Source organism: Rhinolophus sinicus, chromosome 13 (assembly GCF_057876585.1).
Source record: "Rhinolophus sinicus isolate RSI-liver-muscle chromosome 13, RSI-T2T, whole genome shotgun sequence".
NCBI lineage: Eukaryota > Metazoa > Chordata > Mammalia > Chiroptera > Rhinolophidae > Rhinolophus > Rhinolophus sinicus.
The window spans coordinates 53,527,617-53,553,007 of NC_142513.1; the positions used below are offsets into that span (position 1 = coordinate 53,527,617).

Sequence of the window (25,391 nt, forward strand, 5' to 3'; positions counted from 1 at the left end):
ATCTTTGATTCATGAGTCAATAAGCCAGATATTAAGAACAAAACAAAACAAAACAAAAAACATTCTTGCATTTCCCCCCCCCCCCCCTTTTCCTTTATTGAGTGGAACTCTGTCTTTACAGCTCGTGGATGTTATCCTGAAGAAGTAAAGATGGATGCCCTCCTCTAATGAGCGTTTCTAGCAATCAGAGAGGCATTCTTTTCTGGCATCTGGTTATCATACTGTATCCTTCACAATCTTTTCTGGATAAGCCTGAGATGACACTGCAGTACCATACCTTGAGCTAAACTTAATTTAAAGAGGTTTAAATTAAAACAAAACTACAGGGACTTCTGAGCAGGTACGCTTCTTAGATATACCTACTAAAGCATATGCAGTTTTCAGGAAAAGAAGGGAGACTTTGGGGAATGTCATACATTTTTTGAATTTGACTTTATGTTTGTAATATCTGCAGGCGTTTTCATACCGTGTTTCCCTGAAAATAAGACCTAGCCGGACAATCAGCTCTAATGAGTCTTTTGGAGCAAAAATTAACATAAGACCTGGTCTTATTTTACTACAAGACTGGGTATAATATAATATAATATAATATAATATAATATAATATAATATAATATAATATAATACTGGGTATAATATAATATATAACATTAGGTTTTATATTAATTTTTGCTCCAAAAGATGCATTAGAGCTGATTGTCTGGCTAGGTCTTATTTTCGGGGAAACAGGGTAATTATCCTCATATGGATTACAGAAAGCTTAGTAATTGAGTAGTATTGGAAATTGCAGCTCTTTCTGCTTTGGAAGTCCTTACTGAACTTATATGTTTAAGCAGTTAAGATAAATTGGTCTTTTAGCTACATCTATACGCATATGGATTTCTTGTTGGTGGTTTTCAGATCTCGTAATAGTAGAAAAATTGCCTACTATGCTTCAGATTTTTGATGTAATGACCCACATTGTTCTCCCTGGGCTCTTAAACCCATAACTTAAAACCCCAGTAACATTGTTGGAGAGTAAACACCAACCTTATTTATTTAAAACATCTCTTTCTAAAACTGACATTTTTTTCTTGAAAGGACAATGCTAAGTAGAAAGAAGTGTAAAAGCGCTCTGGCTTTGTGTGAATTTTTCACTCACTGTTCCCTGCAGCTTGTAATTGCTCTCTCTCTCTTCCTAAACCTAGAATCTGCAGAAGAGAGCAGAAATACTTGTTATGGACCTGAGTTGGGATAAAAGGGAAAGGAGGGAAGTCAAGATCATAGATGTCGGCCCTTTGTTTATGAAAACATCGTTTGGAGGATATGCTTGAATCAGGCAAAAGTAAGGCACTGCTCTTCTCTCCCAGCATATTTAAAATGCCAACCTGGCCAGACCAGAAGAACTCTGCTTGGAATTAGGGCATTACCTTTCCTGTATGCTGTGTGGTACATGATAGCATCATTTAATTATTGCCATTTTTCTCTTTCTAGAAAAATATTATGCAATCTGTTCTAGAAGTATCTGTGACGATAAAAATATATGAATATAAAAGTAAAAAATGTATACAGATGTATAAATGTAAGAACAAAAATATGTTTTGTTTATTTTAAAGAAGTTATAATATTTTAGAACAGTTTTAAAACTCATAAGAAGTTGTAAAAATAATTCAGCGAGAGCCTTACTTCTTTCATTCAGTTTCCCCCTAAATTAACATCTCACGTAACCATAGTACCTTGTCAACAGTAAGGAGCTGCTAACCAGTTATAGGCTTTCTCTGGACTTCAGCAGTTCTCCTGTGCTTTCTCTTGTTGGGTCTATATTGATACGTGTGTAGAAATGCACTAACCACCAGTGTCTCTCCAATGAGTACTGACAGTGTGTGTGCAAGAGTCTCAGATGATGTGGTTTTATACATCCTGTGGCTGACTAAAGAGGAGGTCGAGTTGTTGGCATTAATGAAGAGGCTTTATATTGATTGCTTTATCCGTATATTAATGAACGGAAAAAAAAGTCCTTTATCGAGGGCCAACTGGAGAGACAAAGATGGCGGCACTGACCCTGCTCTCAAAGAGCTCACATAAGGAGAGAGAAAAACATGCCAACGAGTACAACACAGTGTGGTATGCCACAGCACATGAAACAAACAAGTGACAGCCACCGTACCAGGCATTAGCCATAAAAATGGTCAATAAGACGTATGTGTCTTCTGGTGTGTGGATCTCACTACCGAGTGAAGGAGAGAAGACCATTACCAAGTAACGACAACAGAGTGCTCTAGCGGGTGGGGGTTCCCAGGTCAAGGGGTGCAGGAAATGACATAATGACACATCCTCCACTTCTCCCAGGAGTTTAGGTAATGTCAGATCTGGGATGTGGACACATTTGTACACTGTCTGTTCTGGGATCATTTGTTTGGGGCTCATTTCTGGGGTTTCTCATGTTCAGGCAGCAATAGTTTTTCATAGGAAATCACGGCTGATGTGATTTCACCTTTCATTTTGCCCATGGCTTCTATGTAGTTGTCATTTCCAGGCCATGCCAACAAGGGGTAAACCCTGGTCAGTAGCCTGTCCCTCATCAAAGCGGTGGCCATTCTTTGCAAACAACAGCCTAGAGCTGGTTTACTAATTACAGGGTTACAGGGCTCTGAGCATGGCATTTTGGTGTGACAGGGATCCTGGGGTATGGCGGGCCCTCCCTGGAAAGAGTTTGTATCTGCCGGATTCTAGAGCCAAATCCTGTCTTCACTGGCTTCAAGACGGGAGAGGCTGTTACTGGGGTGAAGTGGGCTCATTTGTGGAGATCAGATCGAAAAGGTATGTCGAACAGGGACACAGGTAGAAGTCAGGTGCCATCTGCATGAAGAAGTGATCTCTGAGCTGATTCTAGGTTGATGGTCAGAGCTGAGTCAGTTCGGCGGGAAAATGTGACACGAGGTAAGGGTGGGGCAATGGGGGTAGCATGCACAAAGGTCTTGGAGAAACACTGGGTGAAAACACTCAGCAGAAATCTCTGGGAAATGTGGATGCAAACCCATGTCTCTTGAAGAGAGTGGTCCTCAACCAGTCCCTCAAATTTGAATTATTTAGATAGTTGCTTCAATTTTTGTGGCTCTCTACCCAATGTAAGCGTATATTTGTAATCAAATATAGATGATTTATCTTAAATTCAGGTTGGTAGGTAACATTGCAATGTGAATGCCATCACTTTCTTTGTAAGTTTTTAACAAGGGGTGTGTGTGTGTCTTTATAGTCATATGTTAGTCTTGTCCAGGTAAAAAGAAAGATCACAAGATTTGTTTGTGGCAGGAGCTGTGAGAGTCTGCTTATGGTGAATGTGTAGCTAGTAAAGAGGAAGCATGGCCTGCCAGAAGGAGCTCAGATTTTGGAGTTAAAGGCCTGGGGACAAGGTTCCACTTTGCACTTACTGGTTTGTGACTTGAGGCAAGTTACTTAACCTCTCTGAGCCTCAATTCCTCTGCCCGCAAACTTTAGGGTGATAATAAAATTATTTATTTATCTCACAGGACTATTTATATGATGTAATTTATAGGAAAGAACTTCAAAAATTACGAAGCACTCTGTAAGTATGAGGCATTATTGTTATAGAATAAATGTACTCTTAAAAAATGTGACAAGTACTCTACGTCTCAATGTCGCTTGAAAGTTTACAACAGCATAGTTCAAATATGGCAGCCAGACATCCAAACCTTTCTAGGAGGAATGGAAATGTACATGTATTACGTTGCAGGTTTATAATCTATACGGCAGTTCAGTGTTGTAAAAATTAAAGAGGAAGTCAACCCCAAATGAAGACTGGTTAAAAAAAACACCTCTAGATTTTCAGCAAGAAAGGTATCGAGTGAATTTTCCTGAACTATTTCTGGGGAACTCATTTTGTATTATTTTTGGAAATCATATAGCATTAGTATCACTTTCCAGGATATAGTAATAAACTTTCTCCGAAGGTTTTATTTAACCAGGAAACGGCGAGAGTAACTGGGAAGAAACGCAAATATGTTTTATACGGAACAAAAGACTATCTCATGCATTAATTGAAACAAATATAACAAATCTGAAAATTCACATCCAATTCAGTATTAAAAAATGAGATCTTTTTGTTTTAAAAGGGGTTTTCTCTAGGAACTCCAACAGGGTTCATATAGAAGAGGAGAGGGATGGGTTTATTCAGACAACACAAGCCCAGGAAGTATGTGGTGGGTGGTAGAAACTGGTTATTGACTAGTGGAAGGGAACTGGAATTAGAATTGGACATTCACGAACATCTTGATAAGTAACCCACCACCAACCACTGCAGACCCAGAGAGATTTTTTGTTTTCTTTCTTTCTATTTCTATCATGGCAGTAGGGACACCATTTTTTCCCTTTACTCTCGAGACCCTCATGAATAAGAAGAAAGCAAATGTTCAAATATTGCCTAAGAAGAAGACCAACAGCTTTGGAAATGCTCCACCTCCACACGTGATTGCGCTCATGGGCCGACTGGTCCAAACCTCTGTCAGCTGGTGCATGGAGGAAGCTGAGGAATGTGTCCTGGTCAACTTATGAGATCAAAGTTCTGGATCTTGAAAAGATACGACTTTTTTTGGAGGGTGGGTGGTTGTGCAGCTCACTGAAAAATGGCTGTATAACATACAAAAGGTGTAGGGCTGCCATGAGTCGGTGTTCCACAACGGACCAGGGAGTTGAGGAGCTCATTCTGGTCAGGGGGAGTCTCGCTGGGCATAAAGCCACCGCGTGACCTCACTGACCCTGAGTGCTGCCATTTGTATTTTGTCACCCCATTCACCCCAGAGCAGCTCAGTACCTGGATGGCCCTTGAATGTCAGATTCCTGCTCTCTCCCCTCCCTGGGAAATTAGTGTTGTTGTTGTTGTTTTTCCTCTTCTGTAACAGAAGAGTCCTCTGCATGGAGGTTACCCCACAGTGAGGGTTTGCTTAACTCAAGCCTCCGAGCCCACACACTGTATCTTTAAGAAATAGTTTACTTGTGAATCAGTAAACGTACCAGACAAAGCAGCCATTGCTTATGTATTCCTGCATACCCGGCAAGGTGAAAATAATAGAATAAACACCATATACTTCATTATGATATCGGTTTACACTTCCAGGGTACACAAAAAGAGGCCATTTCATCAAGCTAATTGCCTGAAAGTAAAAGAGAGGGAACTTTAGCTATTAGTCTATTATGGGGCTTTTTTCTTAATCACAAATAGGGGCCGTGTGTCCCTGGGGGGATGTGTATTCTAATTTACAATTGAACTACAGATCAGAGCAATCAATCTCGGGCAGCACTTTTACAGTGTAATTGCTGCAACATAGCAAATAAAAAGAAGAAGAAGAAGAAGAAGGAGGAGGAGGTGGAAGAGGCCTAAACTGAGCTTCAGTTTGAGCTGGAGATATTTCCAGGCACCAGTTCAGGGTGGGAGGGAGAGAAGAAACACCACATACATGAATATGCAATGAGGGCTCATTAGCGGGCTAGTGTTGCCATGACGAATGGCATTATCCCCGGCCTGGTGCTGCCTAAACATGAATTTTATAACGACCCATTTATCATGACTTGTCATGGGCTTCTGTACTGTACTTTCTTCCAGCTCACACACCTTTCCCTATTATGACCATAGAAATCTTTCCTTTTATTATTATGGTTTCCTTTTGTATTGATTTTTGGCTCTTCAGAGCAAGTGTTCAAATATAGCAACATGCTAATGAGCGATTTGTGACTTTGAAAAGTTGAGGAACTAAAACTTGATTATTTATCTCATCTTCTCTATAGACACATAATCGAGAAAAAAGTTGGACTAAACTTTTAAGGAAATTTCTTAATGTGTGAGCTTTGTTTATTGTGGCATTCTGACACTGCAGATCTCTTTTTTTTTAAATTTAATTTAACGTTAACTACGTTGTCTTCATTTTATTAATGTTATTTCTTTTTTTGTACTTCAAGAAGCTTCCCATAGCTTAAAAGTAGAACTGAAAAGTTTTGAGTTTTTTTTTTTTCCAAATATCTTGGAGTTGTGACAAAAAAGCGTAAGATTAAAATGCTTGAAAGATTTTTAGTGTTAGCATTTTAAAAGAACATGAGTTGATTTTGCACTAGAAACTCTCTTATACTGTGGGGAGGAAAGTTGGCCAGTTCTTTCATGACAACTTCCCAGGATGTACATTTTACCAACAGCCACAACAACAACAACAAAAGCAAGCAAGAAAGCAATCTCCCTTGTTAGAAACTATGAGGTCTGTTTGAATATTTAGCAGCCACAAAGTTGCTGTATGCAAAGGCCTGAGTCTGCGATTTGGCCCGGAGAGTGTATGAGCCCATGAAAGTTAAGTCGACCAGTTGGCCAAGGAAACAGGTCTAGATTGGCAGACACGCCCTATGTAATACAGACCCAATTAATGGGCTCTATGATTTGTTTATTTAGTTACTGAAAAGAGAGTATCTCTAAAACGATTTCTCCATTCAGGTAGGTGAAGTGCAGGGAGGGGATAGGTAGAGTCTGGTATTGTTTTGTAAGGATATAGTCATTCCTGTATATCCTTTGTAACTGGTAAATAGTTGACCAGATCTTTCTGAGCATGGTTATCTCTACTGAGCCCCCGAATTCCATATTAGCACTAGCGATATTTTTACATAGTAATATTAACATATTGCTAATACATAAAATTAATGATAAAATATTTTATATATTAATGATGGTTTTATATTTGCAGCTTTTTGTCATTCCAAAGTTCTTTTATTAGATCTTCAGGTTAACTGGAGGCAGGGTTCTTAGTCCGATCTTAAAGAAGAGAGAATTGAGGCTCAGAGTTTAAGTGGCCACACAGTTAGAAAATCGAAGTGCTGGGATCCAATGTCAAGTCTTTAAATCCTCGGGCCAGTGCTTCTATGTACCCAAAGTCACCAGAGCAGACATTGTTTCTAAAAGGTCAAATCTTCTTGTTTGGGATTTAGTAATAAGTGAATAAGTTGGGAAAGGGGCCCACTGAAAAGATGGCCCTCATTTAGTCTTGAGAGCCTGTTACTCTCCCAAGCTATTACTAGAATTGAAATTAGCACATGCAGGTCAATTAAAATTAAGTTGCCATTCCAACCATTTAAGTTGAATTATCTTCCATCATTTAAAAGCGCAGATAGGAAGTGTTTTCCAACATAAAGACGTGGGCACCATTCTGGCTGGTTCTCTTATGTTATGAGTCTACTGGGCATTATAGTTTTGTTCCGGAAAAAAATATCTTTGTGTTCCCCACCCCCCCCACACCACACTGTGAATGAATTAAACAGCATTTTTAGAGATAATTTGGTGAAGAAGTTTTTCAAATATTGGTAAATGATATTAAAGGACACGGTGGTTATGACTGAAAGATTCAGACTGTGTCCATATGACACTAAACATCTGGATGAAAATCGAAAAAAATTAGTAAAAATCCTTGATGTTTTATTTACTTGACATCTGGGTCTTTAAAAGCATCTGGGGTTTTGACTGTTTTTCTCCCAGGTTTTTGGCATCACGTACAGAAAGGTGGGAAGAAAACTAATACCGTTATTGCTGAATTAGATAAGATTATTGTATTTAGTTAATCTGCAAATATTAACTAATTTTTCTACTGAACATAACATCTAATGAATAAAATTCTCCACTAGGCAAATAAATACAGAAAGAAAGATGTAATTAGGTGATGCTAGACTAAAACTGGCCTTCAAGCATACTTAAATCTTGGTCATAGTTGACTGACAACAATTTCCTTGGGCAAAAATCTTTTTAGGTCTTCAGACAATTTTCTCTCCTGGGGAGTAGTTTTTCCACGTGTTATGAGGGTCCGTTAATTTACAATGCATTTTGACAATAGTAAAATTTTGTAAACACTTAGTAACATATGAGATACATCTAATAATAGACGTTTTCTTTGCCAAGTGAATTATACAGACTGATAAAGTCAGCGTAAGCCTAGTCTCTAAGGAGACTTCTGACATGCCCGAGGCTGAACCCTGAAAATGAATCAACTCAAACAGGACTTCAAAGCTTTCATTGCCATGAAAAGCACCTTATGTGACTGACATTTTTTTGTGATCTCATCTAAGAAAAGTTATCATAATTCTTGAACATTTCCTCTGTAGCTTATTCTCAATCCAATCAGTTATAATGAAAATAGTCTGCTTGCTTTTTCTGTTCTCAAGTTTTCGAAATGATTAGTCCTTCCTTGAGATATGCCATTAATTGGACACACAACCCAGAAGACAAGGCTGAAACCCAAGAGTATATAAAAAAACATAAGGTTGTTGCAATTTAAGTGCCTTCAAAAGATCTAATTTGATTTTTAAAAGCAATTCTGCAGATGTGAAAATTAAAGGCAGGCAGAAACAAGATACGGTTTAATGAATGTGTAGGTTGAGAAACATTTAGAGGTTTCAGTAGCCTTACTCCGAATTAAAACAAAATAAAACAACTTAGCTGTTAGGTTAAGATTGGGTCCACAACACAATAGGAATTGCTGAATTTTATGGGTGGCTATTTCCTTATCACATTGCCTTGTTTTTCTTACTCAACATATTTCTGAAGCCACATGGTATTTCTGTCTGCAGATCTTCAATCCCAGGACCTGTCAATCAGATTTCAAATTCTAATAAAGGAAAAGGGTCTCTCCCTTCGTTTGTCTTAGCTGTTTCATCAATGAGCTTGTCCCCTCCCACCATGAGCGAACTGTACATTATTCCCACTTAAGGAAAAAAAAAAGAAAATTAAAAAAAAAACAAAAACCTTCCACTAGCTCTAATGACATCTTCAGTCATTAATGAGTTAATAAAAATCTCAAAGTCATCTGGGGCTAGATAAGGAGGAAGAAAGAAAAGTATTGTACTGTAATGACAGGCTCCCTGGCTGCCCTCGGAGATGTCATGGGTCAGTCATGTTAAGAATGTGTGCATCCAATGATTTGCTGATTTTTATCAGCTAGCCCTCCAGCAGCCAGTGACAAGGGCCAGTTTGGGAGTTGCAATGAATAAACAATGACTTTTTGGATTGTTGGGGGCTGTGTCATAGAGTGAGGGGTTTATATATACTAAAACATGATGACATTAGCAATCAATATGCCAATTACCAGACAAGTTATTGGAGGAGGCATGCACAGGGCTTCAGTCTCCCTGCACTTTGAAGAGGCCTCCGGTCGGGAGACGCCCTATGCTCAGATGCAGGTAGGGGTTCGAGACCTGAGGCCCTGATCTAAAACGCAAGCCCTGCGTCTCTGGCTGAAGTGGTCCAGACCTAGATGTTTTGAGTCGCTTGGGGAGTTTACTGAAAATACAGATTCCTGAGTCTCCTTCCTAGAGATTCTATGTCAGGCTGTCGCTTGGCGCTGGGAACTTTGACCAGGCAGCTTCGGGACTGCTGTCCAGCTGTAATTCCCAGAGTGGGATCCCTGACCAGCAGCAGCATCAGCACCGCTGGGGAGCTTGCTAGAAACGCAAATTCTCAGGCCCACCTAGACTGGCTGGATCGGACACTCTGGGGGTGTGGCTCAGAGATCTGTGTTTTAATACGGCCGCTGTTACACCATATATATACACTATATATATGTATAATTTTATACATATATATAGTCACTTGGTTTGGGAACCAAGGCCATAGAGTCAAGGGGTTGCAATGCAGTGCCATCATCCGTCACCCCGAGGCTGCTCGTGGGCAATTTGTTACTCGTACTCGCCAAGAGGCTGACGTGCACAGATGATTTAGTTACAAGTTTAGATGAGGGCAGATCCCAGCTTATCTCCACAATCATGTCACGCTCATTCTCTTGCCCACCACTATGTTTCCCTGAGTGACCCTGATGCTTGAGTGACTCTGACTATAGAAATGAAAGAATAAACTTTTGTCTGTTATGGAAACTGGAAAGGGAAAGTGGATTTGTTCGTCATCTTAAGAGACAAAAAAGAATCCAAGAAAAATCAATGTATGTGAAGCATTTACTTACTCATCACTGTAACTAATATTCATCAGGGCATTTGATGCCGAATGGCTCTTGGATTGAGTAGTGAGCAAATAGCACAGAACACACAACCATGCTAATGAGGAGAGGAAAGGCGCACGGCCCAGAGCCACCGTATCTCAGGGAAAGGGGAGCGATGAAGGCCTTCTTGCCGTGTGGTCAGGGAATTATCTTACTTTTGGCTGAGCATCTTATAGAAGGGGCAGCCCAGAGCCGGACAAACTTTCAAAAGAGGTGGACAAGTCTGCCAGACGTGTAGTAGGTTTAAACCAGTGTTTCCCAGAGTATGTTTCAAAGAACAATTGCAAGGTTCTAAGCCTTAATAATAAAAAAATAAAAAAATAAAATAAAAGCCATGGAGATACGAAAGACAGTTTGGGGAATATAATCAATAATGTTGTAAAGATTTTATAGGGTATCCGATGGACACTTGTCTCATTAGGGAGACCACTTCATGGACCGTGTAGGTGCCTGACCACTGCACTGTACACCTGAAGCTGAAGCTGAATAATAATGAATGTCAATGATAATATATATATATATATATATATATATATATATATATATATATAGTCACAGGATGTGGAGTACAGCTTAGGGAATAGAGTCAGTGGGGAAAAAAAAATCTGGGGTCAAGTGAGAAACTCTAGCTGAAACTGAGTTAAATCAGATTGTTTGCAGCAGCGGCCTCTCACACATGACTATACCCCAGGAGAGAGTTTCCCATTTGATCAGCAAAACTCTTTTATAAAGAGTAATCTTGTAGAATTAGTGTCCCGAGGACTACACTTCAGGAAACGTGGATTGACACCTTTTAAGGTGGTATACACCGACGGGCAGAAGCTAGTTATTCTGGGTTGTTAATAAGAAGCCTCTTTCTTTGTTATAATTTATGAAACCCTCTGTGCCAGGCGTCAACATTAATTACGTGGTGGCTTGAAGCCAATAGGAAGGTTCATGTAACATCACCAAAGAGTTAAATAAGTCGTCCAGCTGTTGATGGTCTGGTTAAATCATCCCTGAATTATTGGCGTATCTCCCAGAACAGGTACTCATTAAAAAAAAAAAAAAAAGAAAAAAGCCTTGATTTTACTAGTGAGATTACGTTATATTTTCACAAACGAGAGCTAATTCCATTGCAACTCTGTCCATGTACTCAGAAAGTTCACGGAAACTCCCCTTTTCACACAACTGCCCTGGTTATGTCACCTCGCTGGGTTCCAGATGGCCGTGGCAGTGGCAGCATCTTGGTTCCCACACTGGCTATCCCTGAAGGTGACAGGAGGTTGGGGACGTGTACCACAGAGGTCAGGCCAGTCGGATCTTAAGCACATCCTTGGTTGTAAAACTCGTTCTCTTGAAGTGCTTGCCAGAGCTGTGTGTTAACGCCAAATGTTAATTCTTGCTGGGGACATGATGTCTTATAAATGTTATGAAAGAATATCATTTTTCCTGCAGAAGTAAAGGTACTTTTAAGGCCATGTTAAGAAAGGGATTAGTTTCCCCAGTAACATCTGTAGGTCACATGTTTGCCTATAAATCGCTTGTTTGCTAAAATCCCCCCAATTGTTGCACAAGAGTTGGATGGAATTCTCACATGGAAGAGAGCACAGCACGTCACTGACATGTGAAAGATTAAAAACAAACAAACAAAACAACCTAAAAATAAAATAATCCCACCACCCGGGCTAATACTTGTCAGCTTTTCTCTGTAGTCCTACAAGGCCATGCGAGACTCAGAATTCATTAGGATGTGTCTCTGAACTAAAAATAATAGAGCAAACTCAACTTCGGGAGGTCTTCGAGCCCCGTTTTCTATCTCCTTTGTAACGATATCCTTGGTGACACCACATGTGCTGGGAAAAGTTTTGGAGACCCAGGCGTTGGCAGGAGGCGCTTCACTCTACGCCCCTGTATGGAGCAGAAGTGCAACAGTTAAGTGAGGTCTACCCACCACTCATCTGGTTGGTTATGGAGTTGAATATTTCTCCCCTTTCTAATCTCTGAAATGTTTTGAATTAAAATAGCTTACTCAAGGTCACTGAAGGCATATGGTCCTGCTCAAAACTTTAAACAAAACATTAGTTTTTACAACCTTTTGTAATTTGGTATTGTATACAACATGGTTATATGTAGAGTTTCTGTAATCTTTTCAGTGGGTGACAGAAATATGAGAAGCAAATTTATAAGCCATTTAGTGAAGCATTTAATCAATTTCATGCATAGGAAATAACTCCGGTTGCTTTGCTTTATCAATCTTTCTCTCCAGGAGAATTGCAGTCAACATGATCTCCAAACACTGGCTGGGGGTAGAGGTGGGGGTGGGGGTGGGCAGAGAGCAGGGACAGGGTGGGGAGGGGTGGGGATGGGTGGAGCATGTGCGCAAACCCTTTCATGCACGTGAAATGTCAGGGATTCTGAAGTCAGCCTGACAGAATCACCAGCATCTCTGAGCTTTCTGCAGGCTGTTAATGTGTTTCAGAAAGAAAGCATGGGTCTAATGTTTAGAGGAAGTTTTCAAGGCCTTTTCACTGCAAAGTTATTTATTAAACACCCTCTTCCCAGAGTGCTCAGCAAGGCAGACTGTATTCAACGTTAGGCTCACAAAAATACACACATATTTTTAAAAACTTGTGTCGGTGCTTGTTACTTTCAAACACATGCAAAATAAAAATGACTTACATGAAAATTTGCTTTTGAATGAAGGAGGCAAAGCAATCGGACCCAAATACTTAAAAATCCACCCAAGTGGCCGGTTGCAAGTAGAGATATTTGAGCACTTTTCAGAATATGTGAACGGGCTTCTAGGGTTCACGTTCCGATTCTCTTCTGAATTGCTCAAAAGATTAATCCAGCTCTTGGCTACACAGTGGGTTAATATTTTCTTTTCTGGCATGTGCTAGAGTCCCTCTTATAACACTTTACCTCAAACACCATCAAGTTCCTAAGTGAAAAAGTCCTAAGGGGGCAAAAGAAGACCTTGCAATAATCACCGTCTGCTAAACTATATTAAAATCGCATTAGCTCTACCTGGTGCTCTAAAATTGGAGCCAATATAAAGGTACTGTAGACAAAGTTTCTAATTTAGAAAATAATTGGCTTTCATTTCTTTCTGAACTCCCCCCCTTATTCCAAAAAAAAAAAAAAAAAAATTTCAGGGAATAAAACTCCGGGGGAGATTATATAGTTCTGATTTTCCATCGGCTCGATTCGAGGACCTCCTCTCAGGCAGGTATGATGCTTCACGCTCCCTTTTAAATATGACATACACACAGAGACGTTCCTGCCGTGGCAGTTTACTGGCATGCCATTTGATATTTATTTGGCTGTATTATTAAGCTGTGGGGGAGGCGCACAGTTATATTGAATAGAATTGTCTTGGTAATCCTGCACAAAACTGGTAGTTCTAATGGGGATTAGCCAATGGGAGGTTTGTTTGTCTGTCTGCCTATCTCTATCTATCATCATCCATCCGTCTGTCTGTCTGTCTGTCTGTCTGTCTGTCTATCTATCATCTATCTATCTATCTATCTATCATCTATCTATCTATGTATCATCTATCTTTCTATCACTATTCAATCATTAATTTTTGGATTAAACCAGTGCCTCATTTTTTTTTTAAAAAGTGAATCAATTTAGGGGAAAGACGTCTCTGATGTAAGATCAGATATCTGAAAAGCAATACCTTAGGAGCAAGGAATTTAAAATGTTCAAATAAAATTGGAAACGCAAACCAATAACCACACACTTGCTCTCTTTGTAAATATTCAAACATTAGAAGGTAAGTACTCCCTGCCCCGACTGCCCACCTTCCCCTTTTCCATCCAAGCGAACCTCTAAACCATGTGTCACACTGGAGAGACACTGTCTGTGCACTTGACGTTCTCACTCATTGGGGTCTTGGAGGTCTCACCTTGTTAGTCAGTAGAAACAGATACGCATCATTCTTTCTGAATGTTTCGAGAATTTCCCACGGCGTGGCTATCTCACTGCTCCCAGAGTCATTCCCATGCAATATGCACGTAGATTCCTTCCAGCTTTAGTGCATATCTTGTCATACTTCCTATGTACTCAAGTATTTCTCATACACTCACATACGTAATACTCATAATACTCATGCCACGAGTATTTTTCTAGCATGTCACATAAAGTGACATGGCTGAGTATGTGGATTTTGTGTTTTAATCCTTACTGCCAAATCATCTAGTAATTTTAATTTTAAACGAAAGTCCTACCAGACTCTCTGAGACAACTTTTCTCAACTCTACTCAAACCTCCCTGCCACTCTTCTTCTTTGTTAAAACTCTGCCTGTTTTTCTCCGTCCCAAGGGCCTTTCCCACTGAGTTTTCCTTCTTCCAGGGCACGCAGCAGCCTGATCACTGGCCTGATGTTTAGACATTGGGTTGTTCAGGTCCATTGAGATGGTTAGATACTCAGAGACTGGGGGGGACTCGGTCCAAAAACCCAACCATACCCTGAGTCCTCCATAACTGTGTTGATAAAATCAGTAATGCATTTCCATTTCAATCAGAGAATTAGTGTCCAAATTCAGACAACAGTTTCAGCCAGTTTTATACCTGAGGTCTACAGACTTTTACTGTTTGGGAAGATGGCCTTTTAACAACATGGTGGCCGCTTGGGACCGAGGGCGCTGGAAGGAGGTGGTCCTGGGGACGTTGCCAAGAACTGCTCTCCTGTCCCTTCACACAGTGGTTTCTGCTCCTTTCTGTAGCCTCTGACACCCACGTCCCTCTCTGTTCTCATTCCTGCCTCTTCATCCAGACCTCCCTACCAGCTTCTCACCATTCTGGGAGCTCCATTGCCACTTTGTCTCTGTATGCCCTTCTCTCTTCCATCCATTTTACCCAGCTCCGTCTTTACAGAGCACAAATCTGGTTTTGATTTGCTCTTGCTTAAAATTATTTCTTATTCTCCAGACTCTTTGTCTTGCCCTTCAAAGTCCTCCACGACGTGTCTTCAAACCAGTCTTTTAAAATGCATTTTCTCCTTTTCCTTTATGTATCTTTTACTTAGCAGAACGAAACAGTCTCACTGCCTTAAACTTTTCTGTCTCTGCTTTCCCCATGGCCTGCCATGCCTTTCCTCAACTCCAGGAATGACCTTGGAAAGTTGGATTATTACCTGTGGCTTCCACTGTCTTCTCTCCGGCTCCAAAACGAGTGTCAGCATTATTGGGGGACAACGACAGGTACTTGAATGGCGGGGGGGGGGAGTGGGACGGGGCGGGGGACAGAAGTCAGACAGATGTTGGGCCAGCTCTATGTGAAATGGCTGGAGTCGTGGAATCTACATAAAGGTTAAGGCCATTCTGTGTTTTCTTGTCTACCATCTGAAACAGAAAGTGACAGAGTAATCAGATGCTAGTTGTATTAAAATATTCGGCTACAGCAAGTCTCTATTTAGCTCTACCACAGTGCAGGCATCTAATCAGGAAATGGCCTACTATGAACTGTCTGTAACTCAGAACCTTTAAGTACAGGGAAGCTAGCGCCATACACATTAATAACATATTTAGTCTATATTACCTCTAGTAATTAACAGATGAAAATGATCCTTTGGGTTCTCTTAGGAGAACATGTACTTTCAGCTGATTTTGAAGATAAAAAGGAATGATCTTTTATAGTTTTCTTTATACTTTTCTGCCTGTTCCCCCTCGTGACTAATGGTATATACTCTTACGATATTATACTAATGGAAGTTAGCTAAGTAATCCTGGCCGTGGGCCAGCCTTTGCTATTCTTTAAGGATAACTGTCAAATATTAGAAAAGATAAATAAATCTAAGCACACTGGGATTGAATATTGGGATCGAATCTCTAAAATCTCTAAAGTTGGCTTTTAGAATTTATTTCTAATAATGAATAATTGGAAGCCAGCTATATGTGTCCAGGCGTTAGATTGATTATATACACATAGCACATCAATATTGCAATATCACGCAGACATTAAAATGGAATGAAGTCTAGAGCACTATTAAAAAAGGGTTTATGATGTACTCTTAAGGAAAGTTAAAAAGCAAACCCATACCTAAAGTTAACTTTACATGTATATGGACCATGAACTTGTTGGGATGGTAGATTGCAAGTAATTTTATTTCTTTGACTGTTGTCATAATGGATGGATATAAAAATCCCAGTGTTACCCCAGCAGTATTGCTCCTAGCTGAGCGGAGAGAGCTAGACTGGAGGAGAATTCCTTCCTCCCTTATCCCAGGATACCAGCTGGAGGGCTTGTCCTGGATCGGGAAGAGTACAGACTTTGCAAACAAGGAGAAGCTGTCTTGATTCTACTCAAGGAACTTCACACAAGCTTTGCCAGCAGCTGTGAACACACCTGACTCTCGGACCTTGGTGGGCCTTACGAGGGGCAAAGGAAACGAGTAGATGCACTTGCCCACGTATTTTACTACGTTTCTGAGGAACAGTGGGACCTGGGAGGATGGTTGGACATTTAGAGATGTGCAGATGGCGGTTTGCTTTCCCAGATCTTTCGAAGGTGAGCTTTGGAAATGCTCCAGACACTGCATAGTCCTTGAATCTGATGTTGAGGTTCGACAGAATTTAACTGGCTATTCTGGAATGCTTTATCGGAGGGTGATGGAAATCTCGAGTATTAGACTGGGAAGGAAGCTAGAGATGGAAGCAGAGCTCGCGTGGACCCCTCATGGGCTCACTAAGACTGGTCTATGTCACGCCGACCTATTTTTTGTCCTCACGAGGTGAATGTACAGTAGAAGAGGGATGCCACAGACCAGTGTTCTTTAAACTGAACTGTGTAGAGGAAAGGGGGTGTTCGGAGTCCCTATGCCTAGGTGGGGTGAGATTCTTTACTCCCGAGAGGCTCCCAGGTGACGCTGCGGCTGCTGGCCTTAGGTTCTCCTGCCCATATCCTCCTTCTCACCAACGCACCCTCAGTGGACTTTGTATCCTCAGGGATGCCACTTGGAACAGAATTGGGCACTGACTCACTCTGTGCCCCAGTCTCATGGGGTCAGTGGACATGGTAACACCTTCTCTATCTGTTTCGGTGAGGATCAAATAAGAAGACGCCCTAAAGAGTGTTCAGTGCCTGGAGTAAACCAGGAAACATTCTAGGCTGTTCTCTGTCAAATCTGATGTGACCTCAGACAAGCCATCTGACCCTCTCTCTTTCACCAACAGCAAAAAAGTTTTTAAAAAGTATGAAGAGCTAAATAAACTTGGGAGAGTTTCATTATCAGTGGTAGGAAAATACACTACTTTGCCATTTGGCAAAATTATCATCCCAAATTTATGAAACAGCTCTTAACTAATATGACATTCATTTTAACGTGAATTCTCCTCATTAGCAGTGTTTCCTATGAATGTCTGTGAGAGGGGCCCAATATCAAAGCATTGATCACTGGTACATGATTTTCACCTGACACATATGCTAAATCCCCTTACAGGATTCTAGAGGGGACCATAGTTTTTTAGCCTTAGTGGCATCGAGCTGGGTGAGAATTGCTCTCTCCTACTGTGTGCAAACCTATCGCGATGGATCACAGAGTGCCTTCAGCCCCCTCCATTTGTGCCTCGCTAGAATTAAATTTTTCAAGACCTGTTTGGCTTTGGCCAGAGAAAGGAGCCAAAGATTGCATGTTGACTTTGCCTGCTGCCCCCAGGGGCCCCCTCATCCCACTGGGCTGTGAAATCAGCATTCCTGTGATGCTAATCTCATTTGTCCCATTCTTTGCCTAAACATTCTTTTCTATAATTTTTGAGAGAAGAGATATAGACAACCTTTTTTTTTTTTTTTTTTTTTTTTTTTAGGGTGACTCTGCCTAACTTAAGACTTCTCCTGAAGAAAGTCCAGCTAACTACATTTAAGTATTCACTTCTCAAAGACCCAGATTAATAGGCCACTGAGCCTGGAAAAGGTGAGTTGGAAATAATAAAGGCTTGAGAGTGATGTTGGGTCAAAAACATGGTCTCTGGCTGCCTGAGCTCTTACTGTGGCGTCCACACCTTCTCACTGGCTGACCCTGGGTTAGTCAGCTCACCTCTCTAACCTTCAGCTTCTCTCTCTGTGCAAAGGTAAATAAAGGAGGCGATCAATTTTATTTTTTGTTTTGTTTTGTTTTGTTCCTCAATGTACTCCAAATGCCTAGAAAATTTCCCTGCGCATAGTAGGTGCTCAATTGATATTTGCTGAATGAATAGCTTCCTTCCAGAGTGACAGAAACTACATGTCTTTCTCTGTTTCCTCAAAGTGTTTCTTCACACTCTCTGCAAGTGTGGTTTCATGGGAATGTTCCGTTCTGTTCTGTTGTTCTTTGACAGTTAAATGGCCCCAGGATTTTGTGTGCCATGCCAGACAAAAACTAGTGGCACATTACAAAATCTAAACACTCTGTGGACTTTTCACATAATCTAAAGTGTTTCCTGACTTGAACTAAAGTAGATGCAACAATTTGAAGCTTAAACCAAGTTTAGTCTTTTAAAAAATTTTTATTTTGTTTTACTATTTACAAAACAACGTATTTTATGGATGTAATTGACACATCGAATAGAAGAGGGCTATTCCTAATATTATGTTTATCTTATAGACGTAAATAACAAACAACGCCTATAATCAAAATTTACTACAATTGTAATAGATTTTGGCAGAGTTTATGTATTGTATGCAACGCTAACATAACACTGACTTCCAAAGATAGAGGCCCAGGATTTCTAGGTTAGTTTTGTTAAATGGAAAAAGAAAAATCCACTACTGTATTTGTAGTTTTTACTACATTCAAGAGATTAATTCTTGTAAATAAAATTGTTTAGACCAGTTTCTAACCAGAAAGTTGAAATTATCTGTGGCAATGTAACCACTAAAAACTTGTATACAATGAAAATATTTCAATAATTAATGCATGCTCCATCTAGAGTAATTGACAGGAGGTCATAAACGTAATGGGCCATCTGTGTTTGATTTGTACATGAAAATGCTTAAAGGGCTAGGCAGGTAATTCAAGCTTCTCCAGCGAGGAAGATTTGTTCCAACTTTCCTAAGTAGCAGAGCCATTTACTAGGTTTTTCTTCTTCTTCTTTTTTTTTTTCTTAATGTCTTTTCCAGATTTCTACTTGAGCTATCTACTTCTCACTGCTTCTCGTGCTAATGCAACAATCCCTTTAGAATTTTTTATGTATATGTAGATCACAGCAATTACACTTGGCTCTCCTAACCATTTCAATGGCAACTTGAAAGCCACATGTCTGATTAAACAATATCAGAAACTCACGCCAACACTATGACTTTATCATTCATTCTGCCCAGTCTGACCACTTCAGAGATTTATTGTGCAGTTTCTGCTTTTCGGCCAGTCAACAAACAACCTTGCTAATATCTGTTAACAAAGAGTAGTAAGACCATGAGGAATTTTAGTCAGATTTTTGCAATCACTCCTTTGGGAGTGGACCACAATCACCATATTTCTGGTTGTAAAATGGTCTTGGTGGACATCAGAGGAGGTTCTAAAAATGATTATTTTGAAAGCCACATGTCTGATTGGTTGAACGGAACCAGCAAGGTCTCTGCTCTTAGTACCTTAGTACCATTCTAGTAAACATAACTTCTTTAGATATCTTATAGGTACCTATAAGATATTTTCTATGCCTAGAAAAATGTACTATCATCTCCCCTAATCACCACCCTCCTTTTCATTTCCGTGAAAAAACAAAACAAACAAACAAAAAACACACACACACACACACACACACAAAAACTATATATTTTTTTTCCTGTATTGCCTATTTGGGAAAATGTGCTACCACCTACTCTGTTGCCCAAGGCAAGAACCTAGGATTATTCTAGATTCTTCCCTTCCTCTTTCTCCTTCACCAAAGCAGCTCCCAATTCTGTTAGTGCTACAGCTACTTACTATTGCTTGTCTCTGCTTCCTTTTCTCCACCCCATAACCTTAATAATTATTTTTGTCTGGAATATTGCAAAAGCCTTCAGTATTACTTCCTTACCAATCTATTCTTCATACTGTTGCCAGAACAATATTTTAAACATTAAAATGCTAATAGCATTATGTCATTTCCGTGAAAAAAATCCTTACAGTAGGAGTTCTACAATCGCCTTGGAGACAAAACCCAAACTTCTTTACATGGCAAAGGAAGACTTTGGCTAAAGTCTGATGCTACAATGCCACCAAATGCCACCTATCCTGCTCTCTAGTCACACAGACGTATATTGTCTGAGCACATCAGGGTGACATAATGCCTGCGACCACGCAGTTCCCTCTTGCTTGAATCCTCTTTTCCGTATATTTGACATTACAAAGATATGTCTGGATGTTCAACTAAAATCTTCCGTTTTCAGATACATTTTAATTTTTGAAGAGGCCCAACCCTGTCTTTCTTTCCTTAAGAAGTACATGAAATACCAGCTACCCTTTTGATTGTAATCAGAAAATGTAAACATAAAATATAAATTCAATAAAAGTATAAATTCAGCTCTTTGCTATTTCCTGAACACGTGTTCATTACCTTTTAATATATGAAGTGTACTTTCAGAGGGATAAGAAAAACGAGAACTTGGAAAATTATTAATGAGCATGAAGCAAAGGGAAGTGGAAGCATCTCCAGTTAAACCAGGAAGAAAATGCAAGGCAGTGAAGGAACCTATGGCATTTATGGTGGTTTTAAATACACTTGAGAGCACTCAGCGTGCCACGCTCTGTAGGGGACAGAGGACGGTGACGCGGGTCAACCTTTGTTTCTCTTTGTTTACCAAGTTTATGAGGTTGATTTTCCTTTCAACACACAGGACTGGTTGTTCTTAATCATCTTGATGAGCAGAAGATTTTTTACGTATTTTTCTGTATATTCAAACACTAAAAAAACAATATTAGACAGCTACAGTCTTTGCCACCCAGATGTTTCGAGTTCAAAGCAAATAACAATATGACAGGCCAGAGGCAACGGAGCCATCTATCAAACAAATGCACAGGCTGATGAGATGGCAGATTAAAAGGCTTAACTGAGGACGGTTTCAGCTGGTGGAGATAAGTGCCCAACTGCGGTTTCCACCAAAATGTAGTTTCTTCTATTGTTTTTTGATATAGAAGAGCAATGAAATGTGCTACAGAGAAAACTTAGGATAGACAAAGAGCAGGATTAAGAACGCCCCAAAAGTGAATTTCCCCTTTCCTTGCTAATCAGCCATTGTGATGCCACTGGAATAAACCCCTGCAGATATAGAAATCTGCATCCTATCTGCGTTTATGTTGTAAGCAGCTTTTTCTGTTGCATGTGACATCAAATACCTCCTTTCCACTAGACCTATTTATTTAGTGTGCTTTTTATGGATTCAAACGATTCCACTGTCTGGATTTACTAATGTATTTAAACAATTCACATTTATTAAACATTCAGGTTATGTCTAGCTTTTCTCTAAGTCAAGATATTGCTTTAAAATATGTATAGGAAGACATGTGGATGGGTACCATCATCTCAGAAGGTTTATGTGCCCGAATTGGAAACTATTGTTTGTCAAGAGAGGATATTCCATGCGACAGAGCAGTTCCTGTATCATCTTTAAAAAAAAAAAATTAAGCATTATTTCTTAAACCCTGATTCTTGAATAACTTGGGGATGCTGGAAGGAGGATGTTGGGGGGAAAAGGAGGGAATCCTTTAGCTTCCGGCAGGTGCATTACGTATTTGCGCTTATTTATGTACTATGCAGGGTACGTAAGTGGGAGACAGCAGTGATAACGAAGGAGTGAATGGACCTGTGCAGAATATTGATTGTGTTCCAAACCCTTGGCGAGGGGCTCTGTATACAGTGTCATTAATGGTTTCATCAGGTCTGGGTTCATACCCCGAGTGCACACACACACACACACACACACACTCACATCAACAGAATGCCTTCCAGAAACATCCATCACTTAAGGAACAAAACCCAATCTACCATTTTAAAAAAAAGTAACTTAGGAGAGGGGCTTATACATGAAATGTGATTATTGAAACTGGCCGTAAACAAACAGTTGAAATACTTTATTGATAGATGTCCTTCATGAGACAAGACATGTGAGTTCAGAGAGCCTGTCACTGCTTTGTAAGCTCATCAGAACGGTCAGAGGCACAAGCAGTCATGCTGCTAAGACATCCCTGCTCACCCTGGTTTTCTCAGTGTCCGGGGTGGGGCCACCTCTGAGTGGAGAATCTTATAACCTCACAATGCCAGGGCAGATGCTTTGTTTTCTGTCCAGCTCCGCTCTATCTGGAGCCCCTCGGGGATCTGGGGAGGTGGGTGGGTCCCAAGAGGACGGAAGAGATCTCTGGGCATATTTTTGTCACAAAGTCCCCCAGTACATCCCTCTGAGGATGCTTTCAGCTGCATTTGTCTCTGGCACGATCTGGATGCTGCTTTCGAGGTTTCCTCCTCCTGTTTGATGGAGAAAGAAAGAGGGTGTGCCCTTGAGACCTGGTCCTTCCTATGGGGCGGGGAGGACTTTCTCACGGTGCCTAAGAACAACCAGGCAGAGCTCTGGCTAGAAGATGTGGCTGAGAAAATCTAAATAAAGCAAACTGGGGACACCTCAGATGCAAGACTTTGTAATTTAACAACTTGGAGCCGTGACTATTAGGTCAGTGACTGGAAGTCTGTCCTATAAACAAGGATTATAAGATTTAAACAGGGCTTTGCCTCCCAAGAGTTATGTCAGCAGCCAATGGCGATAGCCGGGCAGCCACCCTGTCTTTCTGCTCCTTCACTTAAAGTGACAGCATCCAGCTTTCCCCTCCGCATCTATCATAAAGACACATTGATTTCCTTTCTGGAGAAACACATATTACTTTTCTCCTGCTAAAAAGATAAATCTGACAGACTGTAATCAAATGTAGTTGTTCACAACTACAGAAATGCGTTCAGGGCCACGCATGAAAACAAAAATACATCTTAGTAACTAAAGAAAGAGTTTTATGGCCAAGTTTATTTGTAGAAAACACTTGAATTTACACACACACACACACACACACACACCTGTGAAGCCTGAGTTGGTTAACAGGTTTCAAGCTAACATATTATTTGTGGTGACATCTGTAACTATTACTCTCCATTAAAATATCCACTAAAACTATTCTGTCCACCTTCTCTGTTTAACCTTACGATGCTGGAATATTGGGCCTTGGTCTTTAAAATGAAGTGTTTCCCAACATGAAACTTGGCTTTGAGAGGAAATGCCATTTGAGATGTGGTGTCGAAAAACCAAGGGTCTCTGTGTTTCTTATCCACCTGGCTCTCATAACTGTATTTTTGCTCAGTATTTGGCTATGATTTGGCTACGTGTGTACGGAGTATTTACATGATTTCATAAATTTATATATTGAATAGCTCTTACTCTTTTTTAATGTGTCTGAGGAGAGCCAAGATGTCATATATATGTATATATATATATATATATATATATATATATATATATATATATACACACACACACACACACACACACACACACACACACACACAGTTGGTTTGTTTCCTGAATTTAGATAGACATTTAAATAGATTTTTCTTAACTTTTTTAAGTGGAAAGAGGGTCTTAAAATCAGTGAGGCTTTTAAGATCTCATTCATTGATTTTGGATCTCATTCATTGATTAGTTCAGGTCCTCTCATTAAAGGTTGAGCTGATTTTCAATCGCACTTTTCTAAATATTTGCGTCTTTGGCATATTTTGTCTTTTTTTCTCAGTATAGATATGACTGATTGTATTTTCATTAAAAGGGAGAGATTGGATGTCTCTTGTTCACACCTAGTGGCAATTTCCTGCCCAGATATCTTGGCATAATATATCTTATTTCAGCTAATTTTCAGAGGTGGAAAAAAAAAAAAGAAACCACATAATGAATGGAAGTGTGGAGATACAGCTTTAATTGACTATCAATCCAATCCTACCTTAAATGGTCCATCTTTTCAATAAAGTTTTTTCATTCTATCCTCATAATTTTGAATATTATATTAAGATGTATGATTCAAGAAGAATTGTATTAGGAAAGAAAATTATTGAAAGAAAGTTATTTTAATAACCCTGCACAGTGATTCATAGTGTATATACATCTATAATTACATTGAGTTTAAAGGGGCAAAAACTGAGAACTATTTTTCTTTTAAAAATGTAAGCTTGGAAAATTTTCCCTTTAGTGTGCTCCACTGTCATTTCTAAGTTTATAAAATCATAAGACATTATTATTTATATGATAAATGTGTCCTACAAGTGAACAGCCCTGCAATGCATTATGGGGTTAATTTTGACAACACTTTGGTTTAAGAATGATCTTACAACTCTGATACTTGTCCTTGATATACCATTAAGATATATATATATATATATATATACACACACACACACACACACACACACACACACACACACACACACATATATACGTAATTTATTTATTTATTTATTTTTCTAAAAAGCATAGTATGATGTGGAAAAGAGGAAAGATAAAGAGTAGCCAAATCATAAGTTACCTTGCAAGAATAATATTAGCAAAAGTTGTCATTTAAATTATAAGAGGAATAAAGTAACTTGTTAAAGTAAAAAAAAAAAATAAGAAAAGGAAACCAGTAAAAGTGGGTGAACTCATTCACTTGAAAATTATGGTGTCCTCATTAAGCCTCAGCCAAGTGGTTAAACATTTGTCCCAATTTCTCTCTGGTACTGGTGTCATTTGAAAGTTTAACCCAAAATGAAAGGCCTTTCTGACACAGGAAATATGTGATTCTTTCCTGAGAGAATATGTGTGATCCCCCAAACCCCAGACACTGGAAGATGAAGGCAAGCACACAATATTACCCAGATCGTGATTTATACGTGTTAAACAGACAATAAACTCACCACCCTCCTTGGTCCCCACAGAAAGTGCTACCGGCTAGTTCTAACTCCAGCACAATATTTCAAAGCAATATTTTCCAAAGTTTTTTCTTATTTACAAAAGAAGCAATTCATTTTGTAGGACATTTCAAACTGGCAAATGGCCAACAACAATTTTGACCAAAGCTGGGTATAGAAGGTATTGCAAACACAAAGCAAAGGAATATTTAGGAAAGATGGAAACAAAAAGGAAGATTATTCATCCTTCCATACGGCTTTTTAAAACCATTTACAATTATGGGCTGTTTCTGGTAGTTTCTATGAATTTTTTTTTTTTTCCATTGAGAAGGCAGAAGACTGAATAAGTTTGTGAATGCATCGCAAAAGAAAGGGAAGAAATTCAGCCTGACAATGGAATTTAGCTGATTGCTTGAGGATCTGCGTGTGATAATGACACTCTTAACCAGGAGAATGGAGGATGTGGTCTCATTTGTTTTTCCAGGAAGGGATTTCAAGGACTTCACCAAAAATTAAGTTCCTGGTG

General features: G+C 39.7%; 1 protein-coding gene and 1 long non-coding RNA gene across 11 annotated transcripts in view; one reads left to right on the forward strand and one right to left on the reverse strand.

Moving 5' to 3' along the window:
• LOC141568278 (uncharacterized) overlaps positions 1-25,391 on the forward strand; it is a 77,779-nt gene that overhangs the window by 42,375 nt on the left and 10,013 nt on the right. For 2 of the 10 annotated variants that reach the window (XR_016018254.1, XR_016018255.1), the window contains exons 4-7: positions 1,188-1,324; positions 15,105-15,199; positions 16,224-16,505; positions 17,801-17,907. This is a non-coding gene — a long non-coding RNA (uncharacterized LOC141568278). Of the gene's footprint in view, positions 1-121; positions 341-1,187; positions 1,325-15,104; positions 15,200-16,223; positions 16,506-17,800; positions 18,091-25,391 lie in introns of those variants that run through there. The other 8 variants (XR_012491394.2, XR_012491395.2, XR_012491388.2 and 5 more) reach the window with 7 other exon arrangements.
• Positions 1-25,391, reverse strand: part of LOC109444957 (uncharacterized) — a 665,687-nt gene that overhangs the window by 18,300 nt on the left and 621,996 nt on the right. The gene's annotated exons all lie outside the window — the stretch shown is intronic.